The sequence below is a fragment of the Stomoxys calcitrans genome, chromosome 4 (assembly GCF_963082655.1).
Source record: "Stomoxys calcitrans chromosome 4, idStoCalc2.1, whole genome shotgun sequence".
Classification (NCBI taxonomy): Eukaryota; Metazoa; Arthropoda; class Insecta; order Diptera; family Muscidae; genus Stomoxys; species Stomoxys calcitrans.
Genome location: NC_081555.1, coordinates 103,596,055 through 103,610,921, shown reverse-complemented (window position 1 = coordinate 103,610,921; position 14,867 = coordinate 103,596,055). Strand labels below are relative to the sequence as shown.

General features: G+C 39.9%; 1 protein-coding gene across 2 annotated transcripts in view; it reads right to left on the bottom strand.

Annotated features, from left to right (window-relative positions):
• LOC106083243 (gustatory receptor for bitter taste 66a) overlaps nucleotides 1–14,867 on the bottom strand; it is a 219,330-nt gene that overhangs the window by 171,849 nt on the left and 32,614 nt on the right. The window contains exon 6 of one of the 2 annotated variants that reach the window (XM_059366331.1): nucleotides 13,031–13,312. The exons of the other annotated variant lie outside the window; for it this stretch is intronic. The gene's annotated coding sequence lies outside the window, so the exon portion shown is untranslated. Of the gene's footprint in view, nucleotides 1–13,030; nucleotides 13,313–14,867 lie in introns of those variants that run through there. 2 annotated transcript variants of the gene reach the window in all.

Here is a 14,867-nt window from a genome sequence, read left to right as displayed (position 1 = left end):
AAAAATAAATAAAATGTTTTAATACAATTTGAGTGCGTAAAAACCTGTCCAAATGCTCGCAGTCGGTCAAAATGGAAATAGTACAAAAAGTCAATACGCCGTGCTATTCGGCGCGCAGAAAGGCCTGATGCAACTAGTGAAAGAACCGACACACATTTCATGTGTCGAAGGGCACCAACATAACACTCTTGACCTATTCTTAACTTCGCACCCTGAGAAGTATGAAGTTAATGCCCTTGCGCCTCTTGGTTATTCCGATCACTGCACCATTTCAGCATCCTTTTCGTATTCTGCTTTTCGCGCCGCCTCTTCCCATTGGTTGCCCTTTACCTGATCATCCCAACTCTTGTTAAAGATGATCAGGTATTCACTGACCCGGTTGATAAGGCTAATCTACTGGCTGAAATGTTTGCAGGAAATTCTTCCTTGCCGTTTATCAATCAACCACTCCCCGAGATTGATAGTGTGCTTAGTTCGATGCCTCGGATATTCTTTCGAACTCCTGGAGTTAAAAGGGTCCTTACGGATCTCGACGTTAATAAATCTCCGGGCCCGGTCAGTATATCAACACTTGTCCTTTGTAAGTGTTCTTCGTCGCTTGCCCGTTCACTAGGCAACCTTTTCAACCTTGCTTATGGAGAGTATGGTTAACCATCATCTTGTCAGATACTTTGAGTCCAATGGCCTTCTTAGCGACAGTCAGTATGGGTTCCGCAGAAATCGCTCTACGGGAGACCTAATGGCATTTTTGTGCGATGGAGTCGCTCTATCCACCAGTTTGGTGAGAGTAAGGTCGTGGCTCTGGATATTTCCAAGGCATTTGATAGGGTCTGGCACGGTGCACTTTTATCGAAGCTTGTCGCTTTTGGAGTCGGTAATAACTTTGTTCGATTTATATCGAGCTTTCTCAGAGATCACACTATACGAGTTGTTGTACGTGGGTTCTCATCAGATGAGTATACATTGACCGCAGGTATGCCACAAGGCTCTGTCCTTTCCCCTTCCCTTTTTCTTATTTTCATTGACGATCTATTGTGTCAGACTTCGAATCCAGTTTTCTCATTTGGCGATGACAGTAGTCTGTGTCATTCATATTCATTCGGTCATAGAACCAGTCCTCAAGAAATTGAGGACAGGTAGCGCATTATGTATGAGACGCTCTCCCAGGATTTGTTGGCCATTTCCGAGTGGGGTAGAATGAACAGAGTAGACTCTAACGCACAGACGACTCAGTGTTTCCTGTATCACAAGCGATTCACTGACTCATTTCAATCGTCGATATCTATGGACGGTATAGATATTGAACAGTCAGATGCTCTTGATGTTCTGGGCATGAAGATACAATGTTATGTCCGCTAGCCAAAACACGTTTTCGAAGTGTCGAAAGAAGCATTCAAGTGTTTGGGCTTTCTTAAGCGGTGCAAGAAATATTTCACCTCTTCTGATCTTCTCAATATCTACACTACCTACATCAGGCCGAGAAGGCAATATTATTTTCATATATGGGCAGGAGGTCGAAAATCATCCTTGGAGGTCGAAAATCATCCTTGACCGGGTTCAACGGAGAGCGATGGTTCTCTTGAACATCGATGGTTCTCTTGAACATCGATACTTCTCTTGAACATTGGCGGAATGTGGGTAGCGGTGTATTTCTCTATCGTTATTTTCATGGCGTGTGTTCCAGGGATATACGTCTTCTTATTCCTGACGTTAGGATGTTCACCAGGAATACAAGACTTGCCAGGAACTCTCACCCATTTGTAATTGATTGGCCAGCCAACAGAACCATGCGTTACCGAGAAAATTCATTTTTCGCCCAAACCATTCGTATGTGGAAACGACTTCCGGCTAATGTCTAATAATTTCCCACCGACATTGACGTTCTGAAATTTAAGACTAATATCAGTAACCACTACTCCCTCTTTCCCCCCTCCAAATCATAACTTTCCTTATGGCCAACGCAATGCACTGCATATATAGGGGACATCCCCTGAGTGTTGGTTACGTGAAAAAAAAAAATAAATAACAGGTTGGTACTAAAACCAATAACGATAAACAGATTGGTATTAAAACCAATACAAGTTCGGTAATAATGCTAATACCAAACGGTAATTTTATGTTTTATTCATAACATCCGGTATTGTCTTTGTACCATACGGTGTTGCTTTACTATCAACTTTTCTCTGGGTATAGCCTTAAGTCGACATAGAAGTTTGAACGAATAGCTGACACCACTTGGTTGGGTATCGAAACGGCATATTGACATGCTTATTGAGTTTTGAGTGGCACGGAACAAACACATTAACCTACCAACGTTTTGAAGTATGGTTTCTATCAACCTAAGAAAATTAAGATTTTGACTGTTTTTCTTCGCCGAAGCTTATCATGCCGTCAAACTTTAATCCATTTGCCAACAAAATCAAACTGACTTCAATATATTGATAGTGGAAAATAATATCGAATTGTTCTGCTTATATGAATATCATGAAATGGACTCTTTAAATGTATCTCCATCAGCACAATTCTCTTGCATTTCATTCACAAATACATACAAAGTTGCCAAAGCAAAAACGAAGCCAATTATTTATTGTGCAAAATGCACTGTGGCGCATAGTAGCCATCCCAGGGTAGAGCAATTGTCCTGCTTAATGTTGATTGCCCAGGGTACTTATCCATTTCAATTCTGGACAATGGAAGTCCATTAGTTTTATTATTGACATGACAGTTGCGGTACAGAAAAATATGATATTTTTGTTCATGATTGAGAATCCCAGGCAAATGCATTCATTGGAAAACAAACAATTGCATGGAATGTGCTCGTTGGCTTCGTCGCACCACGTCGAGATGTTGGGGGGCGAAATCTGAGTCTATAAAAATAACTATTCGTTCTATTATTGTTCTCGAAGTTGTATAGAATTCTATCTAAATGCAAATTCTTTATTTAAATGTACTACGCTGTGGTGAGTTTCTTCATGCCGCCGTCTGTCCATTCATACGAAATATGTTTCAAATGCAATAGCTCGCACTAGGGAACCAAACCAAAAAAAAACATTTTTCACCCACACTAAATGTAATGTGCAATTCATACAAAGGTCCTCAGGTATCCTTTTTCAATGTGTTTTGTTATAATTCTTTGGCTTGTTTTGTGGAGCATTGACTTCATTGCGAATGTAGGATGGGTTTGTTCAGTATAAGTGTCTAAAACGTGCTGGCATCAAAATAGTTAAATTTTCGAAGAAAATTAAGGAGTAAGCTCTTCATGGTGAAGTCTTTAAGTGTTTTTTTTTAATGGCTCTTCATAAGTTGGACGACTGCATGGAAAATATGTAGGCCACTAACGAATAAAGGAGATGAATGATCATCTCTTCTTTTTGTTAGTAATAAAGGCCGGTACTATTACTATCATTTTTACAAATTGCTCAAAGTCGGACTAACATATGTATGGTATTTTAAATTCTTACATTGGCTATGACAGAACATTTGTTCCATTAGCCGAACGTAGAATGGCGTTCCAAGCGCCTTGATCTTCTGCACACATTCTAAAGTCTCTGATACCAAGTTTTGAGGTGTCTCTCACCACTTGATCCTTTCATCGGCCGTTTGGTCGTCCCGGTTTGCGTGTACCACCGTGTTTGCCTTCAGAAGACTTATTTTCTGGCGCTTCTTCATCCATTCTGACAACATGACCTAGCCAACGCAGCCGTTGCATTTTGATGCGTGTAACTGTGTTATCGTCGTCATACAGCTAGTGATTCATATGACGCCTATATTTTCCATACATATGGGAATAAATGTGCTTGGATTGGCTCTAGAAGTGAAAGTCTTGCGAAATATTTACATGAGAACTATATCTATATCTGAACCGATTGCTATGAAATACACTAGAAATGTAAAGAATCATAAGAAAATACATCCTACCAAATTTCGAGAGAATCGGTTAACAAATGACAACATAATTGCAGTAAAAGTACAAATCGGACGAACATATATAAGGAAGCTATATCTAAATCTCAACCGATTTCGACCAAACTCCTTAGATGGGTACAGAGGTAAGCGTTATGCTAAATTTTGGGAAGATTGGTCGATAAACGAGCTTGCAGTGGCTCTAGATGTGTAAATCGGGCGAAACATATACATGCATATATAGAAATCGGTTCCGATTTAAAAATACAAAGCTCTATATCTAAATATGAACCGAGTTCTATGACATTCATCTATAATATCCAGAGTCATTAGAAAATCCTTCTTGCCAAATTTAGAGAAAATCTGTTAAAATCGGGCCAAGATATATATATATATATATATATATTTATGGGTGCTATATCCAAATCTGAACCGATGTCTTCCAGTTTCAATAGGCTTCGTCTCTTGGCAAAAAAAATTGCTTTGCCAAATTTTGAGATAATCGGATAACAAGTAAAAAGGCGTTAAATTCGGCCGGGCCGAAATTTGGATACCCACCACCTTGGGTATATATGTAAACCACATTTCGTCATAATCCGGTAAAACTTGTCTAATTTATGCCCCCATAGCAGCTTTATCGAAATATGGTCCGATTTGGACCAAATTTGACACGGATATTGAGTGATCTAATAAGTACAAGTCAACAAAATATTGGTCTTTTTGGTAGCCATGTCCAAATATAGACCGATCTGAACCATAAACGACACGGATGGCGAAAAGCCTTACATAAGTCTCTGCGTCAGCGAAATCGGATTATAAATGTGCCTTTTATGGGGCCAAGACTATAAAACGAGAGATCGGTCTATATGGCAGCTATATCCAAATCTGCACCGATCTGAGCCAAATTAAAGAGGGCTGTCGAAGTGCCTAAATCAAATCTGGACCGATCTCGGCCAAATTGCAGAAGTATGTCGAAGGGCTTAACACCACTCACTGTCCCAAATTTCGTCGAACTCGGACAATAAATGCGCTTTTTATGGGCCCAAATCCTTAAATCGAGGGATCGGTCTATATGGCAGCAATTTCCAAATCTGAACCGATCTGTGCCATATTGCAGAAGTATGTCGAGGGGCTTGACTTAACTCATTGTCTCAAATATCGGCGACATCGAACAATAAATGCGCCTTTTATGGGCCCAAATATATCCAAATCTGGACCGATCTGAGCCAAATTAAAGTAGGATATCGAAGGGTCTAACACAACCCACTGTCCCAAATTTCAGCAAAATCGGATAATAAATGTGGTTTTATGGGTCTAAGACCCTAAATCGGCCGATCGGTCTATATGGCAGCTATATCCAAATCTGAACCAATCTGAGCCAAATTGAAGAAGGTTATTGAGGGGCCTAACACAACTCACTGTCCTAAATTTCAGCAAAATCGGATAATAAATTTGGCTTTTATGGGCCTAAGACCCTAAATAGGCGGAATGGTCTATATGGGGGCTATATCAAGGTATAGTCTAAAGTAGCCCATCTTCGAACTTAACCTGCTAATGGCAAAAAAAAAAAAATTGTGCAAAGTTTCCGCTCAATATCTCTATTTTTAAAGACTGTAGCGTAATTTCAACAGATTTTTTTAGAAATTTTTCAGCACTATCCAGCAAATTTCGTTTGGAAATCGGAGATTTGGCAGCTCGAACAAGTTTTCTAAATGCTGAGGTGACCAACTTTAGGGTCCTGCCAAGAGACGCCCGAACCATGTAGGGCCATAGAATTTTGCCTATGATCTTGTTAACACTTCAGTTCTTACCATTGAATTTTAAAGAGTTATCTTTATCCGTTCTCAAACGGTCTATTATACCCTCCACCATCTGATGGGGGTATACTGATTTCGCCATTCTGTTTGTAACTCCTCAAAATATTCGTCTACGACCCAATAAAGTACATATATTCTTGATCGTCATGACATTTTAAGTCCATCTAGCCATGTCTGTCCGTCTGTCTGTCGAAAGCACGCTAACTTTCGAAGGAGTAAAGCTAGCCGCTTGAAATTTGGCATAAATACTTCTTTTTAGTGTAGGTCTGTAGGGATTGTAAATGGGCTATATCGGTCCATGTTTTGATATAGCTGCGATATAAACCGATTTTGCATCTTGAATTTCAGCCAAATCGGGTAGGATTTGGGTTTTATAGAGGCTCAGGAAGTCACGACCCCAACTCGGTTTATATGAAAGCTATATAAGGTTATGGACCGATTTGAGCCATACTTAGCACAGAAGTTGGAAGTCATAACGAAACACGTCATGCAAAATTTCAGCCAAATCGGATAATAATTGGGGTCTTGACTTCTTGAGCCTCTAGAAGGCGATAGAGGCTCAAGAAGTCAAGACCCCAAATCGGTTTATATGACAGGGTTAGCTTCCATGATGTGCATTTTTATTTCTTTTCGTTTTGCTGTAAATTTAATTTTTTTCGGCAGAGCTGCTTGCTTTGAAGGAAAATAAAATAATTACCGACACCTATAAGCTTAATACTTGCTGCCAAATTTTGAGAGCAGAAAAATGTCTCTGTTATTTCAATCATCTTCGATACAACGATCCAAAGATAATTTTATTTGGTGGGTTACTCGTCATTAACAGTTTGAAAGTCACTAATTTTTTTTTTGCCAAAAGTGGTTTATGCTTTTAGGCGTTAACTGTTAAATGAGTTTCTAAGCTTAAAGTTTGCTTCTCAAATGTTTTTCATGCCAATCACCGAAGGTAGGGCGTTTATTTAATTTGTCATTCCGTTTGCAACACATCGAAATATCCATTTCCGACTCTATAAAATATATATATTCTTGATCGTCGTAAAAATCTTAGTCCGTCCGTCTATCTGTCTGTCTGCTGAAATCACGCTACAGTCTTTAGAAATGCAGATATTAGGGTGAAACCTTGCACATATTGTTTATATGTATATAGGCAGGTTAAGTTCGAAGATGGGCTATATCGGCCTATATCTTGATATGGACCCCTCCTCCGATTTGAGGTCTTAAGCCCATAAAAAGCCACATTTATTATCCGATTTTGAATTGTGTTAGACCACCCGACATCCTTCTTTAGTTAGGCCCAGATCGGTTCAAATTTGGATATATTTGCCATATAGACCGATCTCTCGATTTAGGGTCTTGAACCCATAAAAGGCGCATTTGTTGTCCGATGTCGCCGAAATTTAGGACAGTGAGTTGTGTTAGCCTCACCATTATTCTTCTTCAAGTTGGCCCAGATCGGTTCAGATTTGGATATATCTGCCATATAGGCTGATCTCTCGATTTAAGGGATTGGGGTCGTGAAAGGTGCATTTATTTTCCGATGGCGCCGAAATTTGGGAAAGTGAGTTGTGATGCGGCCCAGATCTGGACCAGATCGGTCCAGATTTGAATATGGCTGCCATATAGACCGATCTCTCGCGTCAAGGTCTTAGGACCATATAAGGCGCATTTATTGTCCGATTTTGCCAAAATTTTAAACAGTGTTTTGTTTTATACTTTTGGGCATCCTTCTTCAATTTGGCTCAGATCGATCCAGAATTGGATATAGCTGCCATATAAACCGATCTCTTGATTTAAGGTTTTGGGCCCATAAAAAGCGCATTTATTGTCCGATTTTGCCAAAATTTGGAATAGTGAGTTATGTTATATCTTTGGACATTCTTCTTCAATTTGGCCCAGAGTGGTCCAGATTTTGATATAACTGCCATATAGACCAATCTCTCGATTAAAGTTCTTGGGCCCATAAAAGACGCAGTTGTTGTCCGATGGGACAGTGAGTTGTGTTAGGCTCATAAACATTCTTCTTCAATATGCTCAGATCGGTCCCGATTTGAATATAGCTGCCATATCGACCGATCTCTCGATTTAAGGTCTTGGGCCCATATAAAGCACATTTATTGTCCGATTTTGACACAATTTGGAACAGTGTGTTGTGTTAGTCCCTTGGATATCCCTCTTCAGATCGGTCCAGATTTGGATATAGCTGTCATATAAACCGATCTCTTGTTTTAAGGTTTTGGGCCATAAAAGAAGAATTTATTGTACGATGGCCCCGAAATGGCCCGAAAAAGATCGGTTCAGATTTGGATATAGATGCCACATAAACCGATCTCCTGATTTATAGTCTTGGCTTCATAAAATTGCGCATTTATAATCCGATTTCGCTGAAATTTGACAGAGTGAGTTATGTTAGACTTTTTGACAACCGTATCGTATATGGTTCAGATCGGTCTATATTTGGATATAGCTACCAAAAAGACCAATATTTTGTTCTACAAAATTGAACAATGACTTGTACTATTAGACCACTCAATGTCCGTGCCGAATTTAGTCCAAATCGGACCACATTTCGATATAGCTGCTATAAATTAGGCATTTTATGCATTATGCCTACAGCCATAGGAAGACGAGCTACTAATGTAGTCATTGTGTTTGTAACACCTCGAAATATTGGGCTGGGACCCAATAGGCGTTTTGATATTCTGCGTTAATCTACCAATGTCCGCCCTTCCACCATATATGTATCTGCCCATATTGCTTAAGATTTGGATAAATAAATCTATTTGCCTTTTTGAGTTGCAGTACTTTTAAGCCCTGCAATAATCAGACAAAATGCATGTTAGATAGGTCATAAATAGATATAGCCACTTGCAAATCTATGTCCCCATTTAACTTTTTGAGCCCTTGGAAGTAAAATGTCCATAATTAGTTATAGCCCCCATATAAACCGATACCTCGAATTGAAATCTTGAACCCCTAAAGGCCTCTATCATTACCCGATGCTACTGCTTTTGAAAATTCCCGATAAAAGTTGAATAAGTTTATCTCTTGTTTTTGACCATAGTCTCTTACGGCCTTGTTCACAAAACCTAACGAAGCCTTAAAATAGATTTAGTTGACAGTTCTATAAAGGAAATCCGTCAAATAAACCAATTTCAAATCTGCGATGAGTTTTGGGAATATCGGTGATAGTATTTTTATAAAATTTAGCATGTATAACAACGGGCTCCGGTAGATGGTACCAATCCATGCAAATGTGCCCAGGAACATTCCTTTAAGGAACAGGGGCAAAATTTTCACTTATCAATGAGTGCAGCCCGATACAAATTTAAGCTCAATGATTAGGGGCTTCCTATTTATAGCCGAATCCGAATGGAGTGCCTTTGCCTAACTAACTAAATAACGCCAGCATTGGGTGGGGGGAAACCACCGCTGAAAATTTTGCTCTCGCCAGGTTTCGAACCCAGGCTTTCAGCGTCATAGGAGCACATACTAACCTCCTGAGCTACGGTGGTTTCCAATCTCTTCCTCTCTCAATCCATTCCTACCTAAATAAGTTGTAGAACGCTATCTTAGTCGTAACCACATCAAAACCCCATTCTTGTTGTTAAATGTAAACTTCTTAACAAAGTTGTCAATAATGCAACAGATATGCCAAACTTCATTTTGTCTTCATCTCAAATAGAATGTCACACAAATATCAATATAACACCAAAGTAATATGCACACCAATATCCTCCTCCAGTTCCACGCCCCAAGAATACAAAAAGGACAATAAGCAAAAGGAATATAAACTCAAATTGGAATACGAAACGGATATCATCACCATAACGCAATATTTTGCAAAGGGGGGTTTTTAGCTGATTGGAGAGGGAGACAGGTTAGTGGTTACCGCAAAAGTAAAGGATGTCCTGTGCAAGAGTTTACATTTGGCTGCTGGAGGTGTACACATTGTCCCCACTTCTCATACCTTCGACGGTGTTCCCAATAGGAACGAAGGAAATGGGAAATTTTGCATATTCGTTTGTTGTCTGTTTTTCGGCATTGGAGGGTTTTGCTTTGTTTTGTTTGTTGTATCCTCAAGTGATATGCCACATCCGCTGAAGTATAAAATGTTTTGCTGCTCGGTTGAGTGTGAATGTAAACATTTGGGAGGATTGTTTGGCTGGAATTGTTATATTCCTCCGTTTTGCATCCCTTTTGTCGCCAATATAAAAATTCCGTCTAGTTTTGGCTGGCTGTGGGAAATTGTTCCTCCCAGTTTTGGTTTTTGCATAGATCCAAGGATTGTGTGTTCAGTTGTTTGTCGGTGTTGCAAGGGGGGAATCCTTGCACATCTTTTGGCAGCTTGTGGTTTTTAGTTCGTTCAATATTCTCAGAAATCATAAATCATATTTTTCATATAAATAAAGAACAATTATTATTATCATAATACAAAAGGTGTTCCTTGGTATTTTATGACTTTGTGTGAATGCCAAAAAAATACAACTAAGAAGAAGTAAAAGAGGTATGCGCGTATGCAAGCAACAATTTCTTTTGGTATAAATTGTACATAAAATATTTTTGCAGACGCATTGGCGTAATACAGTGACGTGGCTGGGGTTAGTTAGAACATTATTTCGGTTGGGTTGAATGTTGGGAACCGACCAGTTGAAGGGTAACCTTGATTACGTACCAAAATTCTGCCAAATTAGAGCCAAGTTTAGGCTTTCAGAGCAGACTAATCGGGAGATCGATTTATTTGGGAGCCAAATCACGTTACAGACCATTAAGGCAATACTTACCGAGGATAATGGAAATCATAGTAAACTACTGCGTGTAAAATTTCAACCAAATCGGATAACAATTGCGGCTTCCAGCGGCTCAAGATGTCAAATCAGGAGATCGATTTATAGGGGAGCTATACTAGGCAAATACAATGTCCATTGCCGCCACATGTTAAATGAGGAAGCTCCCTTAACCTCACGGCAGTGGTCGCTGCAATTTGTTTAGCCACAATGTCCAGAGTCATTAGATGTAGCATTAAATTCAGTGTTTCAGATGGTGTCGTCCTCAGTGCGACTGTGATGCACAAACAAGCCATCCTTTGGATCCGGTTAAGTATTGAGCAGTAGGTGGACTTTTGAAGCGCCGTCCACCAGACCACAACACCATATAGCATTATAGGTCTGACAACTGCAGTATATACGCAATGCATGACGCGCGGTCTAAACCCCCAACATTTGCTAATGGCTTTCTTGCAGGTGTATAGGGCAAGAGTTGCCTTTCTTGCCCTTTCCAAAATGTTGGATTTGAAGTTCAATTTCCTGTCCAGCAAAACACCCAGGTATTTTGCGCTTTCTGTAAATGGAACAATCTCTCCACCCAAAGAGACGGGTTCCACTGTAGGCAACTTATATCTCCTGCTGAAAAGAACTACTTCAGTCTTGCTCGGAATTATACTTAGACCAATTAGGGTAGCCCACTTTTCTGTTGCACGTAGAGCTTCCTGAAGTATATCTCTTAGAGTGCTGGGCAACTTTCCCCTTACCGCAATTGGCGCGTCATCAGCATACGCGAGCACTTTTACACTTTTTTCTTCCAGAGACAATAATATATTGTTAATGACTATATTCCACAGTAGAGGAGACAGTATACATCCTTGTGGTATTTCTCTGCTTTCTCATCTTTCTAGATACACAGATCCCAAGCCTGCCGTAATATTGGATTGCCCAAAAAGTAATTGCGGATTTTTCATATAGTCGGCGTTGACAAATTTGACAGACTATCCCCAGGGATTTTTTCCCTAAAATATGTTTCTATCAACATCTCAAGAGACGTGAGCATAAAGGATGACAGACTAATGGTAGGGTTTTCCTGCTTTTATAATGAAAATTACCTTCGTGTCTCTCCATCCCACAGGTATATATGACCTTCTGATACAAGCAGAGTATATCTCCTTAAGTCTGGGAATTCAACCGGTGATACATCATCAGGGTTTAGCGACTTACAGTAGTCGAAACTTCTTATCGCCCAAAGGATTTTGGGCTCAGACACAATTTTCCTAGTACATCTGACAAATGCATGCCAGTGACAACCTCATCTGGCGCCACGTTGTACGTTGAAGAATTTCCCGGGAAATTTGTATCAAGGAGTAGTTCTAGTGTTTCCTCACTAGACATACATTCTCTGACTTCTGAATATATCCCACCGTAATAGGTCTCGAGGACAGTATCTTCCATAGCCTAGAGGCTGTTTCAATGGATTTGCCTTTACTATATGCATGCTGCTGCCCAGACAGGCTATCCCCAGGGATTTTTTACCTAATATATGTTTCTATCAACATCTCAAGAGACTTGAGCATAAAGGATGACAGACTAATGGTAGGGTTTTCCTGCTTTTATAATGAAAATTACCTTCGTGTCTCTCCATCCCACAGGTATATATGACCTTCTGATACAAGCAGAGTATATCTCCTTAAGTCTGGGAATTCAACCGGTGATACATCATCAGGGTATAGCGACTTACAGTAGTCGAAACTTCTTATCGCCCAAAGGATTTTGGGCTCAGACACAATTTTGCTAATAACATCCGACAAATGCATACCAGTGACAACCTCATCTGGCGCCACGTTGTACGTTGAAGAATTTCCCGGGAAATATGTATCAAGGAGTAGTTCTAGTGTTTCCTCACTAGACATACATTCTCTGACTTCTGAATATATCCCACCGTAATAGGTCTCGAGGACAGTATCTTCCTTAGCCTAGAGGCTGTTTCAATGGATTTGCCTTTACTATATGCATGCTGCTGCCCAGACAGGCTATCCCCAGGGATTTTTTCCCTAAAATATGTTTCTATCAACATCTCAAGAGACTTGAGTATAAAGGATGACAGACTAATGGTAGGGTTTTCCTGCTTTTATAATGAAAATTACCTTCGTGTCTCTCCATCCCACAGGTATATATGACCTTCTGATATAAGCAGAGTATATCTCCTTAAGTCTGGGAATTCAACCGGTGATACATCATCAGGGTCTAGCGACTTACAGTAGTCGAAACTTCTTATCGCCCAAAGGATTTTGGGCTCAGACACAATTTTCCTAATAACATCCGACAAATGCATGCCAGTGACAACCTCATCTGGCGCCACGTTGTACGTTGAAGAATTTTCCGGGAAATGTGTATCAAGGAGTAGTTCTCTGACTTCTGACTTTGGGAAATTTGTATCAAACAGTAGTTCTAGTGTTTCCTCACTAGACATACATTCTCTGACTTCTGTATATACCCCACCGTAATAGGTCTTGAGGACAGAATCTTCCTTAGTCTAGAGGCCTCAGATGTATCCTCCGAGGAGCTGCAGAATTCTACCCAGGATTTGTTCTGATCCTTTCTCAGCTCGCCCTTGTATTTTCTTAGCTCAACTTTATAGATGTCACAATCGTGTGGTGCTTTTGTGGCTTTTGCTCTGTTGAAGAGTTTTCTGCAGTTCTTCCTTTGACCAACCAGCACTGAGGTCCACCATAGAGTTGGCAAACTATCGATATTCGCAAAATCCGATATTTTCGATATATCTAATAATATATATCGATAGTATCGCTACTAATGTTAATTTCGTCTTACCTATAATTAAAACGAAAATGAGAAATAAAAATCGGGATTTCGGCTGATATAAAAGCTATAAAAATGCATTGACCGACTAAAAGCAAATTTATTAAATCATGAAATCATGACAGAAACCATTGTACAACAATTTAGCTCAATCGGAGGAAAACTGCGCCCTCTATAGGCACAAGAAGTAAAATCGGGAAATTTAATAAGGAAGCTATATCCGGTTAAGGGTTGAAATACTCAACACGAAGGACGATTAAAAATTTTGTGAATGGGATACATTTTAGATCGCTTTGCTAATATTTTTGTACACTTTTGCATATATAGTGGAACTTTGGCGATAGTATCGATAGGAAAAATATCAATCGATATTCTGCCAAAAACTAAAATATCGATAGTGCCATCGATATTTTGCCAGCTCTAGTCCACCATGGCGGTCGCTGTTTGCTTGGCACTAGGACATGCTGACACAAGCGAGTCATTCAGGGCCTTCGTGATCCGCTTGACCACTACTTCTATATCCTACGGAGTTTCCTCTTCCTTTTCGGGTCAGAAGGGATAGACGTGCAAAATTTGTGCCGAAAGTACTCCCAATCCGCCTTTCTTCTGTTAAGCCGAGATGCCACTTCTGCAGTATTTCCTCTAAGGCTGAAACTAATACATCGATGATCAGAAAAACTGTGGTCCTCCAACACATCCCAGTCCCATATTCTTCCATTAATTCTTCCGATACAAAGGTAATATCTAGTACCTGCTGCCTGTTCCTGGTAATAAAGGTCGGTTTATCCCCTTTATTACAAAACGCCAGATTGCAACTTATCATATTGGGTTGCCCAAAAAGTAATTGCGGATTTTTCATATAGTCGGCGTTGACAAATTTTTTCACAGCTTGTGACTCTGTAATTGCTTTCTTTCTTCTGTCAGTTATCAGCTGTTACTTTTAGCTTGCTTTAGAAAAAAGTGTAAAAAAAGTATATTTGATTAAAGTTAATTCTAAGCTTTATTAAAAATGCATTTACTTTCTATTAAAAATCCGCAATTACTTTTTGGGCAACCCAATATATTCGATAAGCAGCCCACCCCTTTCGTTGACATCCATACTTCTCCATATCTGGTGATATGCATTAGCATCACTTCCTACAATGGACTCTTCTTCCCTACAGAAGCGGCTTCAACCAGCAACTTAAGGTTTGAAGGCGGCATCTCTGAATCGTGTGCCATTTATAGGGAAGTCAGCCAGTAATGAGACTTTTTTATTTCAAGACTCTTCGGAAGAAGAAAATCATTTAGACTATTCTTTGTAAGAATACAGGCTCTGTGTCTTCCATTCCCCGTTCCCTTGAGTAGCTTGAATCCCGAAATTCTTAGTCGAAGAGGCCTTACAATGGGGGAGATTTATCTGTAGAAACCGGACCATAGTCAGGATTCAGAACTTCCACCACTGTTGTGTTAGCCTCGTCTTCTGATTCCGCCAGGAGTTCATCCTCACAAGATTCGTTAGATCTTGTCATGATGAGCTTCCGTACGCATCCAGGGGCAGGTGAGAAAGATATGAAGCCACTCTTAC